Source organism: Corythoichthys intestinalis, chromosome 17, assembly GCF_030265065.1.
Source record: "Corythoichthys intestinalis isolate RoL2023-P3 chromosome 17, ASM3026506v1, whole genome shotgun sequence".
Lineage (NCBI taxonomy): Eukaryota > Metazoa > Chordata > Actinopteri > Syngnathiformes > Syngnathidae > Corythoichthys > Corythoichthys intestinalis.
The window spans coordinates 721577-737608 of record NC_080411.1 but is presented as its reverse complement, the minus strand read 5'-3'; the positions used below and the strand labels follow the sequence as shown (position 1 = coordinate 737608).

At 40.1% G+C, this 16032-nt stretch overlaps 1 protein-coding gene across 4 annotated transcripts in view; it reads right to left on the bottom strand.

Annotated features, from left to right (window-relative positions):
• The window catches only part of strbp (spermatid perinuclear RNA binding protein), a 148642-nt gene that overhangs the window by 70011 nt on the left and 62599 nt on the right, over positions 1-16032 (bottom strand). The gene's annotated exons all lie outside the window — the stretch shown is intronic.

Genomic DNA, 16032 nt, shown 5'->3' with positions numbered 1-16032 from the left:
CGCGGAAGTGAGTAAACATTGTGTTTTGTATTATTTCATATACTGGGATCGTTTTAATATGTAGGTGGCTTGCATTTTGTGGCTGACATGCATGCGGGGCGGCTATTTTTCGGCACAACACCGGCGGCTTGTCGCACATCCACCCGCCGGGAGAGCACTATATTCTGCTGATTGTGCTCATGTGCCCGGTGTTCTGTCAAATTTTCCGCCCGATCAGAAATTGCAACTTTGAGTTAAAAACTGCCAAATACAAATACAAAGTAAACACTACAAACTTTCTTTAAATTAAGGACTACTTACGTTTGATCATTGATAGGCATGTAAAAAGCTCTCCTCATGCACATTAGCTGCACAACAACTGCAGCCGCCCTCCTCCGGGGAACGAGCTGTCAATTGCTCTCCAGCGAAGACAAATCGACAACCCAGTCGTCATGTCAAAACATCCGGGCTAGTTTTGTGTGATTTTCCGCTTCGAAGACTTTGAAACATCACTCGATTCGGGTTAGCATGTCGGCTAGCTGTCACGCCTCTTGGTTTGTTTACATTCTCCGAAGCCAGGGAAGGGAAATGACACATGTCCAATTTAGGTGTCATAAAATATCGTTCGGGAGGTGCGACAGTAAAGGTGAAGTCGACAGTTTTGACCATTATGGAGTAATTTTGCCATGTCGTCCTGAATAAGTGCATTTTTATTATTTCATATTTCATTTAGCACAAGACTGTTATTTGTCATGACATGCCATGCCATTTATTTAGCAATTGGGGAAAATACTTGGATAAAAAGAATATCCTGTAAAATACTGGAGTAGAGAGACTGAAACAATGACATTTTGCGGCTCTCTTCGTCGCGTTTTCCTCGTTCTGAATAATTCTCCCTCAATGGGCTGAATAGCAAAACCGATGAGCCCAGTCTCCCGGTGACGTCATCCACCTGTTGGGGACGCTAGAGCCCTATAATGGTAGGCGTGGCTAACCGGCAGATTAAAAGACTACGTCATCTGCGATTTGCTAAATTGTTGTATATAGTCGAATCGTCTCAAAATATGATTGTTATTCACATAATAATGCTATTTAAGACTTTTTTTCTCCTGTCGTATGCTCTTTAAATAACAGTATATTAAAGTGCGTACGACACCAAAAAGCATGTTTATTTCAAATTTCACGCGGTGTTTTATCCTCCTGAATGAAATGGACCGCTTGGATGTAGGCCTGTCGCGATAACAAATTTTAGTGTGCGATAATTTATCTCATAAATCATTGCGATATGCGATATTATTGCGCCCCCCCCCATTTTTTTAAAAAACCAATTTACAATAACACAGTGAGAATACAGTATATATTAATAGATCAAGTACACCCATTTAAACGCGATAAGAAATCACAACAAAAAAAATAGACCATGCCTCTTAAGTAAAATACAACAATATTAATACCGCACAGGAACACAGAATAAATAAAATGTGTTCAAGAAAAATTAAAATAAAATTGCACTTGATAACTTAAGCATTTAGGCAAATGAAATCTTTTCCCCTCATAGCTTCTGCAATGGTGTTCCATAGGGATGCAACGATACAGTTAAGTCACGGTTCGGTACGATTTTCAATACATTTAATGCTCTGAAAAAAAACAAAACAAGAAATAACAATTATATTTTTTGTTTCGGGTTTTTTTTTTTGTTTTGTTTTGCTAACGAGCAAAAATTAAATTGCCATCATATAAACATGCATTTTAGTGCATAATACTTATGTGCTTACATCTTACTGATCTGAAAAAAAATTGTATAAAAGTGCTGAGAACAATTTTTACCGTTTGTAAAGTGAGGCGGGGCACTGTTGATTGCTACAGCTAGCAGCAACTAGCTACAGATAGCAGCTAGGTTTCCGACATGAGCAAGACATCCTATTTGTGGTCCAAATCCATCCGTGTCACGTACGGAATTAACAATATTTGCAACATTATCTATAGTCACTGGTATGGATTGATTTGGCCTTCTTAACTTCCATTCAGTCATGACAGTTTACAATTCATCTATGTAGTATATAGACTACGTGTCCCATAATCACTCTGGGCTCACGTAGCCAATGGCATGGGACGTAGCACATCCAATTTGCTATTTCATGATATCTAGTGTGTCAGCGCATTTACCGAATTCAAAAAGTTAGCAAACGCCGCTAAAGTCACGTCTGCTCAAACTGCACAACACCAGCACATGACAATCGACTTTTATAAACAAGACGAGTTTGAAGCACAGCGCTCTTAATTTGCCCCTCAATGTTCATCATTTCCATTCAGCTGTGCGTTGTCAAAACGAGGTCTTTCGTAGCAGCCAAGTCGGTAACAATGTTTTGGCGGACTTGGTTGTAAATATCCGGCGTTGTGCCGAAAAATAGCCGCCCCGCATGAAATGTCAGCCCTGACGGGAGCACCCACACGTCAGCAACACCGGGGCGCCGGAGATGGTCCGCAGTCAATCCGGAGCACTGACGCGGCCGGTATACGTTGAACAATAGGATATAATGGGAACGACTGGCTCCGGCGCTACTTTTTGCCGGACCTGGAACGAAGGTGCATTTTGCGCAGTTGGTAACAAGGAATCCGAACTTTTAACAGCATGTCTGCCGCACGTGCACACGAGGCGATAAATCGCACCACAAAAATTACCGCCTTCATTTTTATTTATCGTGCGATAAATGGAATTATTGCATATTGCGACAGGCTTAACCCTTTAACACCTAAGCCTGTTTTAGCCGTATTTGTAATGTTGACGTCCCATTGACAACTAAACATGCTCGACCAACCGTTTTGACGCTTGATAATATTTATTCAACTTGTTAGGATAAACATTCAATAGAAAAAAATAAGATTGAATAGTTTTATGTTTGACAATTCAACACAAACAGCAGGTATGGTCATAGGCGTTTTTGGCCTTTACACATACTATGGTCAAAGCAGTCTATATAGTGTGCAAAATAGTGAGAAAAAAATTTATATCATCTAACACAAAAAGGGTTAGGAAGATATCTCTTTGTGAAGTTAGGTGTTGTACCCATCACCTTATCAAAAGTATACACGTACATGCAATCAAGCTTCTCGCATACACATCTACATAAAAACTGAAAAGATTATAGTGAAGAAAAAATATATATAACATTGAAAAAAAGTATTTTCAAAAATATTGACAAGTAGTTCAATTCAAATTTTTCAAGCATGCGACCCAATAAAGTTTTATTTTATTTTATTTTTTTTGCGCACTCAATAAAGCTTCTTCTTGACCAGGTCACGGAGCTGCGTCACACACAACGTCACACAGCCTACTCTTTCGCCGTTTGCACTCTACTGTCACTTCTACTCGCCAAGACGCCGATTCATCAGAGGAAAACAACGACAAATACGACTCATCTTCTTCCTTGAGTTAATGAAATAATGCATTAGCTTGTGCTAAATGTAGTTTTAGATTCATTCTGCACGTTTCAAAGTCGCTCGCTCAAACCAACCGGTGTTGTGCATTTTTCGGCACGACACCGGCCGCTGCTTGCTTCGCATGCCTCCCTTTCAATAGTTGGCACATCGCTCGGAAATTTATTAAAAATGATCACATTCGGTTCGTCCTTCCTGACATCACAACGACTGTTGGGATAAGTAGTCTTTTGTGCTGCTTTCGCTTTTGAAAAAGGACAAGAAATGATGGAAATATGGAGATGGATACATGGTCCATGCAGCGTTTTAATGCATATTTATGAGTGCAATAAAACTATAAAACTCAAATGACATTATCTCCCGTTTTTCTTGGCCGATTGACTTCAAATAAAAACTGGTGTGGACATCAACTTCCGCACTTTCAAACGAGACCAACCAGCAGCACGTGGGTGATGTAATTACAGCGTGACGAAGCTTCAAAGATGATATGTGTAAACGCGTCGCTGCCGACACGTTCGGTGTTAAAGGGTTAAAGTACACCCATTTAAACGCGATAAATGTTTGCTCTTAAATTCAAAAATACTTTTTAGGAAATCACAACTAAACACACTATGCCATGCCTGTTTTAAGTAAAAGGCAACAATAACAATAGCGCACAGAAACACAGAATAAATTAAATGTCTTTTTAAAAAAAAAAGATAAATAAAGTTGCACTTATTAAGCATTTAGGCAAATGAAAACTTATGTCCTCATAGCTTCTGCTATGGCGTTCCATGTGTAACATTCTGATTGGATGTTTTCCGAGCCACCCTGAAGCGCACGCAACGGTGATGTAGTTTTGTTCATGTGACACGGCAGTGAGAGACACAGCCTGCCAAGAGCCACAGGTTGAGGAAGTGCTGTTAGCGGGAAAATTATCGCCTTCATTTTTATTTACCGTGCGACAAATGGAATTATTGCATATTGCGACAGGCTTACTTGGATGTGTGTGGAAGCGATCGTTTCATATATTCAATTTTTGAATCCCACACCATGATAATGAGTGACTTCCAGCTTCAGTCTCGGGTTTAGGACGAATGCGAATGTGACGTCACCCGGGTCAGTATCTCACAATACAGCGTTGCTTTATAGCGTGCAAATGGACTGCGGATTCAGCTGATTTTGCGGATTAATTTGTTTATTTTTCGCATCACGCCAGCCAAACGGCTGCAGGGTTTTGTTGCTGCACCAGGGAAAGGCGTGTGAGCCTTTATGGGTTTCAAAAGGTTCCCGTTCACCGCAGATTTTGGCCAAAACAAGCCATACTGCTGTGGGACGTTTGGACTTACAAGGAAGTGAGGAGACATCGTATTTTGTATTATGTCAAATACTGGGATCATGGCACACGTTTTAATAGGGTGGTGGCTTGCATTTTGTGGCTGATTGTCCACCGAGAATTTCACTCGGCTGACGACCGGCTGCTTGTCGCACACACCCCCGCCGGGACAGCGCTATACTCTGCTTATTGCCCTCATCGTGTGCCCACTGTTCTGTCAAATTTTCAACCCCATCAGAAATCGCAAGTTTGTGTTAAAAATGTCTGAACGTCTTGTCTGATTCCACTCGGTCAGCTTTGACGGCCTCGCCAACAATGCAGGCCCCCTATTTATCGGCACCGCACCCAATGTCACGTCAAAAGTCTACTAGTACGTAAGTACATTTTAAACTGCAACTTTTTCTGAGGATCATTACCAACTGTCTAATGTAACTTCTATTCGCAAAATTTGCATTTTGTGTGGATGTAGACACAAATATTCACACAATTGCAGCAGATAACCAAATGGAACTGAAGGGTTATAGAAAGAATAAATCAGTGATGGGTTGAGCAGAAGGAAAAAAGGGCAGAACACTGAGAGGAGAAGGGAAGTGCTTAAAGTGAAGCCAATTGGAGAAAGGATGCAGAGATGAACCATAAACAAGAGTGCCTCGCTTCTTATTTCTCCCAAGCAGCCATCGCTTGCTAGCTACGCTTCGAGCCACTGGCCTGCAACACCGACAATTAGCTCTTGGCAGAAGAAGTCTTGTGCACTTGTGATGTCCCCGTTACACTACCACAGCCAACATGGAGGCTGGTTATAACCTCTCTTCCAACATGTTTGGCCTGCTAACATTGCATTGTACGCACATGATTGGGGTGTAGGTTATTCATAATCTGCCAAGATGCCTAAAAGCGTACAGGGTGTGAGCCATTTATTTTTTTCATAGCGGGTGGATTACCCAAATAAGGAGACATAAGTTTAAAGCAGATCGGGTAAAAGACTATTACAACAGAACATCAGAATTTCAAGTCTGTAAAAAATGTCAAACTTCTTAGTGCTGCACGATTATGCCCAAATGTTAATCCAGGGTTTCCCCTAAATATAAAAAATTGTGGCGCACCGCCACACCAATATATAAGCCGCCACGCCTTGTATAATTAAACATATGTCTAAATGAATATTTACAGTATACTGTAGCTCATTATTTACGCATTATTTGCCATAACTTCTCTGAAACAGCACGTCAAATACAAATTGTTCCTTTAGATGCTTTATTTTGAAAAGTACATCAGTTATGTTGACAGCTTGTGCCTGACTACGTCGGAAATGGGGAGAAAAATCCAGACAAAGAATTTCAAGTTAATAAATGCAGTTCCGGTTTAAGCCTGTTAAAATCCCCTTAACATTGACATAGACGTAACGTTTATAGTTCTTTACGGTGTGTCTTTGACCCGAAACGTCACGTCCTAGCATAGCATTTGTTCGTTGGGAACCTCACTGGTTGTAATTTCAGATGAGTATTTTGAAGTATTTTGAAAAGAGGAAAATGTAACGACGAGTGTAGCCCAAAGTAGCGGAGTGAAGTTTCATCTTCACAAATCTACCAAGTAAAAAGTATGGCGTAGCAAAACTACTCTTAGAAATACATTTTTCTCAAAAAGTCAAATAAATGTGTGTTACAACGCACCTCTGTCAATAACCTATTGTGATACAAACTTTCGCGATATATCAGCTATATTGGACAGACAGCGAGAACGAAAAGTCGTATTTGTGGCATATGGCATTTTTTTTTAGAATGACTTTTTTTTGGGGGGGGGGCATAAAGAAAAATGGCTTTTGGCATATGACATTTTTTTGCATACGGTAGAATGGCTTCTGGCAATGTTAATGTGCTGTAATGGTTAGTATAAGGTCAAAAATCATAGCCACACGTTATTCTGCCATTTAAATACAATGGGAAATTTGAATGTGCACGGCCATCAAAGGCATGGACGTGCATTGCCTGCAAAATCTGCCGTATGCCAAAAGCCATTTTGACATATACCCCCCCAAAAATTCATACTAAAAAAATGCCATATACCAAAAACTATGTTGCCATCTACCAAAAAAGCTGCCATATGCCAAAAGCCATTTTGCCATCTACCAAAAACTATTCTCCCATATGAAAAAAAAGTCATATACCAAAAAAATGCCATATGTCAAAAACCATTTTGCCACATGTCCAAAAAAATTCATACTAAAAAAAGGCCATATGCCAAAACCCATTTTTCCATCTACCATAAAAACTGCCATATGCCAAAAAACATTTTGCCATATGCCAAAAACCATTCTGCCATATGCCAAAAAAAGGCCATATAGCAAAAAAATGCTATATGCCGAAAGCCATTTTGCCATATGCCCAAAAACATTTTGCTATACCCCCCCCCCCCAAAAAAAAATCATACTAAAAAATGCCGAATGCCAAAAGCCATTTTGCCATCTACCAAACAAACTGCTATATGCCAAAAGCCATTTTGGCGTATACCTAAAACCATTCTGCCATATGCAAAAAAAAAAAAAATGAAAGGACATACACCAAAAAAAGGCTATATGCCAAAAGCCATTTTGCCATACACCACAAAAAATGCCATATGCCAAAAGCCATTTTGCCATCTACCAAAAACTATTCTCCCATATGAAAAAAAAGTCATATACCAAAAAATGCCATATGTCAAAAAACATTTTGTCACATGTCCAAAAAAATTCATACTAAAAAAAGGCCATATGCCAAAACCCATTTTTCCATCTACCATAAAAACTGCCATATGCCAAAAACCATTTTGCCATATGCCAAAAACCATTCTGTCATATGCCAAAAAAAGGCCATATAGCAAAAAAATGCTATATGCCGAAAGCCATTTTGCCATGTGCCCAAAAACATTTTGCTATACCCCCCCCAAAAAAAAATCATACTAAAAAATGCCGAATGCCAAAAGCCATTTTGCCATCTACCAAACAAACTGCTATATGCCAAAAGCCATTTTGGCATATACCTAAAACCATTCTGCCATATGCAAAAAAAAAAAAAAATGAAAGGACATACACCAAAAAAAGGCTATATGCCAAAAGCCATTTTGCCATACACCACAAAAAATGCCATATGGCAAAAACCATTTTGCCATATGCCCCCCAAAAAAGTCATACTAAAAATGCCATATGCCCCCCCAAAAAGTCATACTAAAAATGCCATATGCCCCTCAAAAAAGTCATACTAAAAATGCTATACAGTGCTGCTCAAAAGTTTGTGAACCCCCTCAACATTTTGGAATTTTCTATTATTTCAACCTGATTTCCTAATCAATCAATTCAGTAGTTTTTTTTTGTTTTTTTTAACAGTTGTGTTGTCGAGACTAAATTAAAAAGAGTTTTCATCAACTGATGTAGGTGCAAAATTGAACTGTTTGGTCACAACCAAAACCGCCATGTCTGGCGAAAAGTCAACACTGCATACCACCAAAAGAACCTTCTCCCAACAGTGAAGCATGGAGGTGGGAATGTCAAGATCTGGGCTTGCTTTTCATCCTCAGGACCTGGACAACTCCACATAGTCCAGGGAATCATGAATTCTGAGGAATATTGTCAAATCCTAGAACATAACCTGACGCCATCTGTTTTGAAGTTAAAGCTTGGCAGAAGGTGGATCATGCAACATGATAATGATCCAAAGCATTCCAGCAATACAACCAAGGAATGGCTGAAAAAGAAGAAGATTCGTGTTCTGGACTGGCCCAGTCAAAGTCCTGACCTAAATCCCATTGAAATGCTGTGGCGGGACCTGAAGCGAGCAGTTCATGCCAGACGCCCATCAAACCTCTCTCAACTGACTGCGTTCTGCAAGGAAGAATGGGCAAAAATCCCCCAAAGTAGATGTGAGAGGCTGATTAGTCACTACAGAAACCGTTTGGTTGAGGTAATCTCTGCAAAAGGAGGCGCAATATCCTATTAACTGAAGGGGTTCACATACTTTTGCACACATGATATCTGAGTTTTTCTTAAATCAACCACTTTTGTTAAATAAAGAATGACAATATAACTATTTCTTTTGTTTCAGTCCATTATTTGGAATGTCAGTATTGTGGATTTGGGTATAACTTAACATTTAATAAGGTTATTTTAGTTTTTTTTACAAAAAATCTGACCATCGCTGTGGGGTTCACAAACTTTCGAGCAGCACTGTATGCCAAAAGCCATTTTGCCGTATACCTAAAAACATTCTGCCATATGCAAAAAAGATGAAAGGACATACACAAAAAAAAAAGGCTATATGCCAAAAGCCATTTTGCCATACACCACAAAAGATGCCATATGCCAAAAACCATTTTGCCATATGCCCCCCAAAAAAGTCATACTAAAAAGGCCATATGCCAAAAACCATTTTGCCATCTACAAAAAAAAATGCCGTAAGCCATGAGTAATTATTAAAATAATCATTAGTTGCAGCCATACAAAATGAGTAAAATACTTTAAAATAAAGGGCTGAATGTATGTCACAAACACATGATTGGATTCTACAGAAACAAGCACGGGCGAATTTCTTCCACACAATCATCTTCCCACCAGGACCTTTTCTCTTTTCACTCTCATTTTCACACATTCTCACAGATCATCAGTGTGTGACTGAGTATTTTTCTCAAGAGAAGTGAAAATTGGCAGAAGTCTCCCCTCATTAACTCTGGGAGAAGAACATGTATGCACACAAAGATTTGCACATGAGGAAAAACAAGGCCATTTGTACAAGCACTTTCGTTTGTTTAGGTATGCACTGTACGTGTGAGGGGGAGTTTGTTTACCAGGCATGAGGGAAAAGCACCTGTGCCATGAGTTGGCCATTAAATTCTGTTTTCCCAACATGGATGAAAGGAATCAGGCAAAGAGACTGAAAGTTATTTGAGGATGAAAGATAGTGTGGTAGGATTGCTGATATGGCTCTGGCAGCAATTTACACCTTTCTCTTCTGATAACCATCAAAAGGGATGAGCTCTTCAAGACACGGGGAGGGGGATGGATGCCACAGAGAGTGTTAATTGGTGGAAGCGGAACTGCTTTGAGAATTGATTTTATTAGAAAACTGTGTACAGTGCAATATTTTGAAGGGGGAAATAGCCTCAAAAAAGCTAGATTATAAGGATAGGTATTTTTTGGAATGGCTACTTGTGATTTATATTGGTGTAGAAGCATGGACCCGTGATATTTGCATCCGGGTATACATGTGCAAGTGTGTAGTAATGAGTTGGACAAACACACAAATAATGGAACTCTCAGGAGCAGGTGGCGTGCTCAATAAAGTCAATTGATGCAGGATCACGTTCCCATTCCCATTCGGTTCCTTCTCAACGCCTCAGCTGAAATGTGTTTGCTCAGCTTTTTTGTGTGGGAGTGAGACTGGAGAGCAGACAGACAGGTGGGCTGTGATAGTATTACTTCCCGAGGCGGGGCAATTTAGGAAAATGTATTTTCATTTAAAAAAGAAATAAACATATTTTCAGTGTTAAACTTTCTTTTTTTTAATTTGAAAGTACCTAAGACGTATAACCATTATACTGAAGGGAATAGTATCTTTTCTCATATTTCGTGTTTGTATTACTCAAACAAACCCAATATAAAATAAATAGCACTTACTGTATATCATAGTTTAAAGAAAACAAGCAGACTCTATTTGATACAGGGCACAAGATATACATGACGCCTTTTTATCATGGAAGCCCAACGCGTGCGTCATGCAACTGACTGAGCAAGATTGACGCTGAAAAGGCAAGACATCTACAAGCCCACGTCTGTACCACCAACTCCTGCAATCAGTTCTTCCGGACAGTCCAGAACAGATGGCGGGACATCTTGTCTTGACAAGGAACATCCGATAAGGAGGCACCCGTGACCCAGAAGTGAACTTTCAGCACTCGCGTTGCACTGAGGTGGCAAAATCCACAACCCTCGTTGCCCTGACAACAGTAACTCCCGAATCCTCCTGTCCAATCCACAAACAGACAATAATCCTAAACAACGCCCAAACACACCCTTCTTTTGTACACAGCCCGCCCCGCGAGAGCCTTCAAAAAGACAGCATGTTTAACCAATTGTTGTCATTTTTCTCGGGAACCCTTTGTTGACTTGTGATATGGTGACCTTGGAACTTCTTCTTCCTGCCTTTGACGGGGGCGGACGTGTTTCCTCCCTGCTCCTGCTATCTTCGTCAGTCTAGTCTGTCTGCTTCTCTTTGCAGTTCCTCTGTGGATCAACTCTTGCTTGTCTCTCATACAACAATGGATCTGATTAGTTAGATTTTTTCAACAAGACACGGTGCACCAGGAGAGCAGTCTTGCCCAGATGGTACTTTCGCCGCTGGAAACGTGAGAGATTCATGGGATCACTGGAAGCCAGCGTGTCTTACCGTCCTATCTGTGGAAGATATGGAGGATATTTGTCTGTTTCTTCTGCTTGGTTTAGGACGTGCCCTGCTCTACGGGAAAGTTTACAAGACGTCAGCTTTCAAGGAAATCAACAAATTGACCATGGATCAAACGGTGCGATTCAAGGCATTGGAGGACCGCGTCGAGGCTCGGATCGAGAACTGGCTCCGTGGACTCACGATTTGGTCCGAGGAAGAATGGAGAAAAGTGGAGGCTACCTGGCGCCAGGTGACGGAATTGTCGAGGCAAACCGCGACTCTTGGCGATGACTTAAGGGACCTGAGGTCTCACCTACGCCCCGAGGAGCGCGGATTTGACTGAAGACCAACTGTATTTGGACATATTAAATTAATTATTCGTCTTAATTCAATTATAATTTTCCTTTCCCTTTCCCGAACACCCTTATCCAACCCCTCCCTTCTCCTGGACAGAGCCGCGCAGATGGCCCAATCTCTTGCCCTTGATTCTCTTCCCAAAGCTGGTCACAGGGCCCAGCAACTCTTATTTTGTCTACAGACACGTACAAATACTGATACACTTGTGCATACACGCACTCACACACAACCTCCCCCCCTCCAGTCCACTACAGTCATTTTCTTACTATCACTGAGCACCCCCCCCCGCCCTTGCTCCAGCCATGACTGGTAGTTTTTTTTTTTTCCCGTTCAAAATTATCCTTCACGTGACCTGTGCGTCGTGTCATATCCCTGCTATGTTGTGTGATATATGTCTGTAACAGCTTTACTTGTAACTTGCTCTGTAATTTCTGAAAAAGAGAGAGGAGTTGGCGGGGCTGAACGTCTGCAGCGGCCCGGTGCTCACTCATCGAACGGAATTTCGTTGTCATCTGTTGTCATCTTGTGAGGGCTGGTGTCAATGACAAATCTCTGAATCTGAACGAGTCTGCCTCCTCACCTGAGACTATTTGCTGTTTGCCTTGCGGTTTGATCGCCGTCGACCTGAATAAATTGTCAACTTGTGTTTCGAAGCCTCCTTCCAGCTTTCAAAATGCAGTCGGTACAAGGGGTTAAGACTAGGGCTGTCAAAAGTATCGCGTTAACGGGCGGTAATTAATTTTTTTAATTAATCACGTTACAATATTTGACGCAATTAAAATGACAGTACAGTGTCATGTGCACTTGTTACTTGTGTTTTTGGAGTTTTGTCGCCCTCTGCTGGCGCTTGGGTGCGACTGATTTTATGGTTTTCAGGACCATGAGAATTGGTGGTGCTGAACAATGGTGAGCTACTAGTTTATTTTTTGTTTGAAAATCGCACAAATTTGATTAAAGCGAAAACATTGAGGGGTTTTAATGTAAAATTTCTATAACTTGGACTAACATTTATCTTTGAAGAACTACAAGTCTTTCTATCCATGGATTGCTTTAACAGAATGTTCATGTTAATGCCATCTTGTTGATTTATTGTTATAATAAACAAATGCAGTACTTATGTACAGTATGTTGAATGTATATATCTGTCTTGTGTCTTATCTTTCCATTCCAACAATAATTTACAGAAAAAATATGGCATATTTTAGAGATGGTCTGAATTGCGATTAATTGCGCTGAATTAATTTTTAAGCTGTGATGAACTCGATTAAAAATTTTAATCGTTTGACAGCCCTAGTTAAGACTAAGGTAGCGCGCGCGGAGTTTGGCCTTTTGGCCGGGTTGTTGGTGTCTCACCGGCCAGGTCCCCGGCAATCTGGCTAAAAGGTCAGATTCCTTCAATACCCTGTATATATTTATTCATAAATATGTATGACAATCAGAGCACACGAAAGCATTCAAGTTACCGTGATTCTTGTCAGACCTTGCAAAGCCAACATCCATATTGCCTAAGTTGAGGAGCTTTTCTTGTCAATGATTGATCCTTGCTGTGTCTATCAGTTTTTTTCTGAGGGAAGATTTTTTTCTTCTTCGCCAGTCTCCCACTGCTGAGCAATTTCCTAATTGGCATGGTTTTATTCCAGTCAAATGATTGTTTCAGCCCAAGGTAACTTGGATTAATTATTGGCGATGAGTGTACTGTCCGTCGAAACACCGACAAAAGTGATTTATTGAGGCCTATGAAGCATATTGTATCTCATATCTATCGAGGAAAGGTTGATTTGACATACGTGTCTAATCTATCATTTTTACTTTTGATAGACCGTCACAGCGAATAAACAGTGAGACTAAAGCACAACCACGAAGCGTAATTCTTGTTAGCAGTCATCATCAGCATTACGAGAGGTGTGAAACCAGATAGAATTTTTTTCTCCAGATTTTTGGATGTTCTAATTTATTGAACATATTTTATATTGAATCATCGCCCAGCCCTACTACTATCCACTGTTTGTTATAGGAGTTTTCCCCATTAGGAGTCATCACACACTCTTTCCTCTATTATACTCAAATAGAAGTAGGTAGACTCTCATTGAACCTGTCCTATTTACTGCATGAGCTGCATATTTTTAAACATTACAGCTATTCTTTCAGAGAAGGAAATGAGATACGATTAAAAATGTAAAGCGCTATCCCCCTCCTAGGAGTAGTTTATTATAATACATTGGAGACGCGCTGTGTTATTCAAAAATTGTGTCTCATTAGTGCATTATTTAACATCATTGTTTCATGACAACCCTGTTATTCTGCTTTATGTATAACTAAACACCTAAACTATAATAATATGATTCATAATACCATTTTCAGGTCACCAGAACTGAGCTTCAAACAATTTTGATGATGAATAAAGACCATCATGCGATTAATTATGCTCTCTTTTGACTTGTAATTAACTCATTCACTACCAAAGATGTATAAGCAGTTTTGTTTGTGGTGTTTATCCATAGCCATAGAAGAAAATATCCTGTAGCACTTGAAACGGTTGTCTTGTGACAAATGAGTTCATGACCTTTGAATAATATTGATTCATTTAACGGGAATACTCATATCAAACCATTTTAATTTGATAAAATACCCTGCGTTTACTGGGTCCAACTCCACACAAAGAAAATCAATAAGGGCATACGAGTGGCTGATGTGGATATTTAAGGAATAACATTGTCACCATGCATTTTTTATTTATTTATTTTAGCATTCGTACACTGTCTCTCACTGCTGACTGAGGCCAGCTGAAGGCCAGGAGAGGTCAGTGAGGATTGATGAGTTTGCAAAAAAGAAACTGCTGATGTCGCTTTAGGGTGAGAAATAGATAACACTGGCAGAAGAGTAACTTCGTCCTCTTGATTGTTGAAATGGAGATGGCGTACAGTGGGATGAAAAGGTATCTGAACATTTTGGAATTACTCGCATTTCTGTGTAAAATCACCATCAAATGTGAACTTTGTCAAAATCACACAGATGAAAAAACAGTTTCTGCTGTAACTAAAATCACCAAAACAATTATAGGTTTTCATATTTTAATGAGGATAGTATGTAACGACAGAAGGGGGAGAAATAAGTAAGTGAACCATCACATATAATATTTTGTGACCTCCCCCTTTGGCAGCAATAACTTCAACCAGACGCTTTTGGCACATCGATCAGGACTAATATTGGCCCATGCTGCTCTGCAAAACTGCTGTAGTTCAGTCAGATTCCTGGGATGTCTGGCATGAATCAATGTCTTTAGGTCATGCCACAGCATCTCAATGGGGTTCAAGTCTGGACTCTGACTTGGCCAATCTAGAACGTGTATTTTATTCTTTTGAAAACATTATGAAGTTGATTTATTTCTATGTTTTGGATCATTGTTTAGTTGCAGCATCCATCCTCTTTTTCGTTTCAATTGTCTGACAGACTGCCTCAGGTAGACTTGCAAAACGTCTGAATTCATTCTTCCATTAATGATTGCAAGTTGCCCAGGCCCTGAGGCAGCAAAACAGCCCCAAATCACTATGCTCCCTTCACCATGCCTCGTGTTGGGGATGAGGTGTTGATGTTGGTGAGCTCATCCATTTTTCCTGTACACATGACGTTGTGCGTTACTCCCAAACAATTCATCTTTGATTTCATCAGTCCACAAAATAACTTCTGTGGTGTGCAAGTGCCTTTTTGCAAACATTAAATGAGCAACAACATTTTTTTTAGACAGTAGTGGGTTCCTCCATGGAGTCCGCCTATGAACACCACTCTTGGCCATAGTTTTACATATAGTTGATGTGCGCACAGAGGTATTGGACAGTGCCAGTGATTTCTGTAAGTCTTTAGCAGACACTCTGGGGTTCTTTTTTACCTCTCTGAGTATTCTGCGCTGAACTCTTGGCGTCATCTTTGGTGGACGGTCACTCCTTGGGAGAGAAGCAACAGTGCCAAACTCTCTCCATTTGTAGACAACTTTTCTGACTGTCGATTGATTAACATCCAGACTTTTATAGAAGGTTTTTTATCTTTCCCAGCTTTATACACATCAACAATCCTTGATCGCAGGTCTTCAGACAGCTCTTCTGATCGATCCATGATGCACATTAGACAATGCTTCTCATCTTGACATTTCTTACCAGGTGTGTCTTTTATAGTGGGCAGGGCAGCTTTAACCCACTCATCAGTGATTGGGCGCACACATCTGACTTAAAGTGTTTGGTAAAAATTGGTTTCAGTTGCTCTTAGGCAGAGGGTTCACTTATTTTCCTCCCTTCTGTCATTGTTTGCATGCTATCCTCATTAAAATATGAAAACCTATAAATGCTTGGGTGGTTTTAGTTAAATCACTTTTTTCATCTGTGTAATTTTGACAAACATCAGATAACATTTGATTTTATGCAGAAATGTGAGAAATTCCAAATGGTTCATATATTTTTCATACCACTGTATGTGCATGGAGATATCCTGCTGAGAGTCGATTATGCCAGAAACATATGGCAAAGAATATCTATCCATCCATCC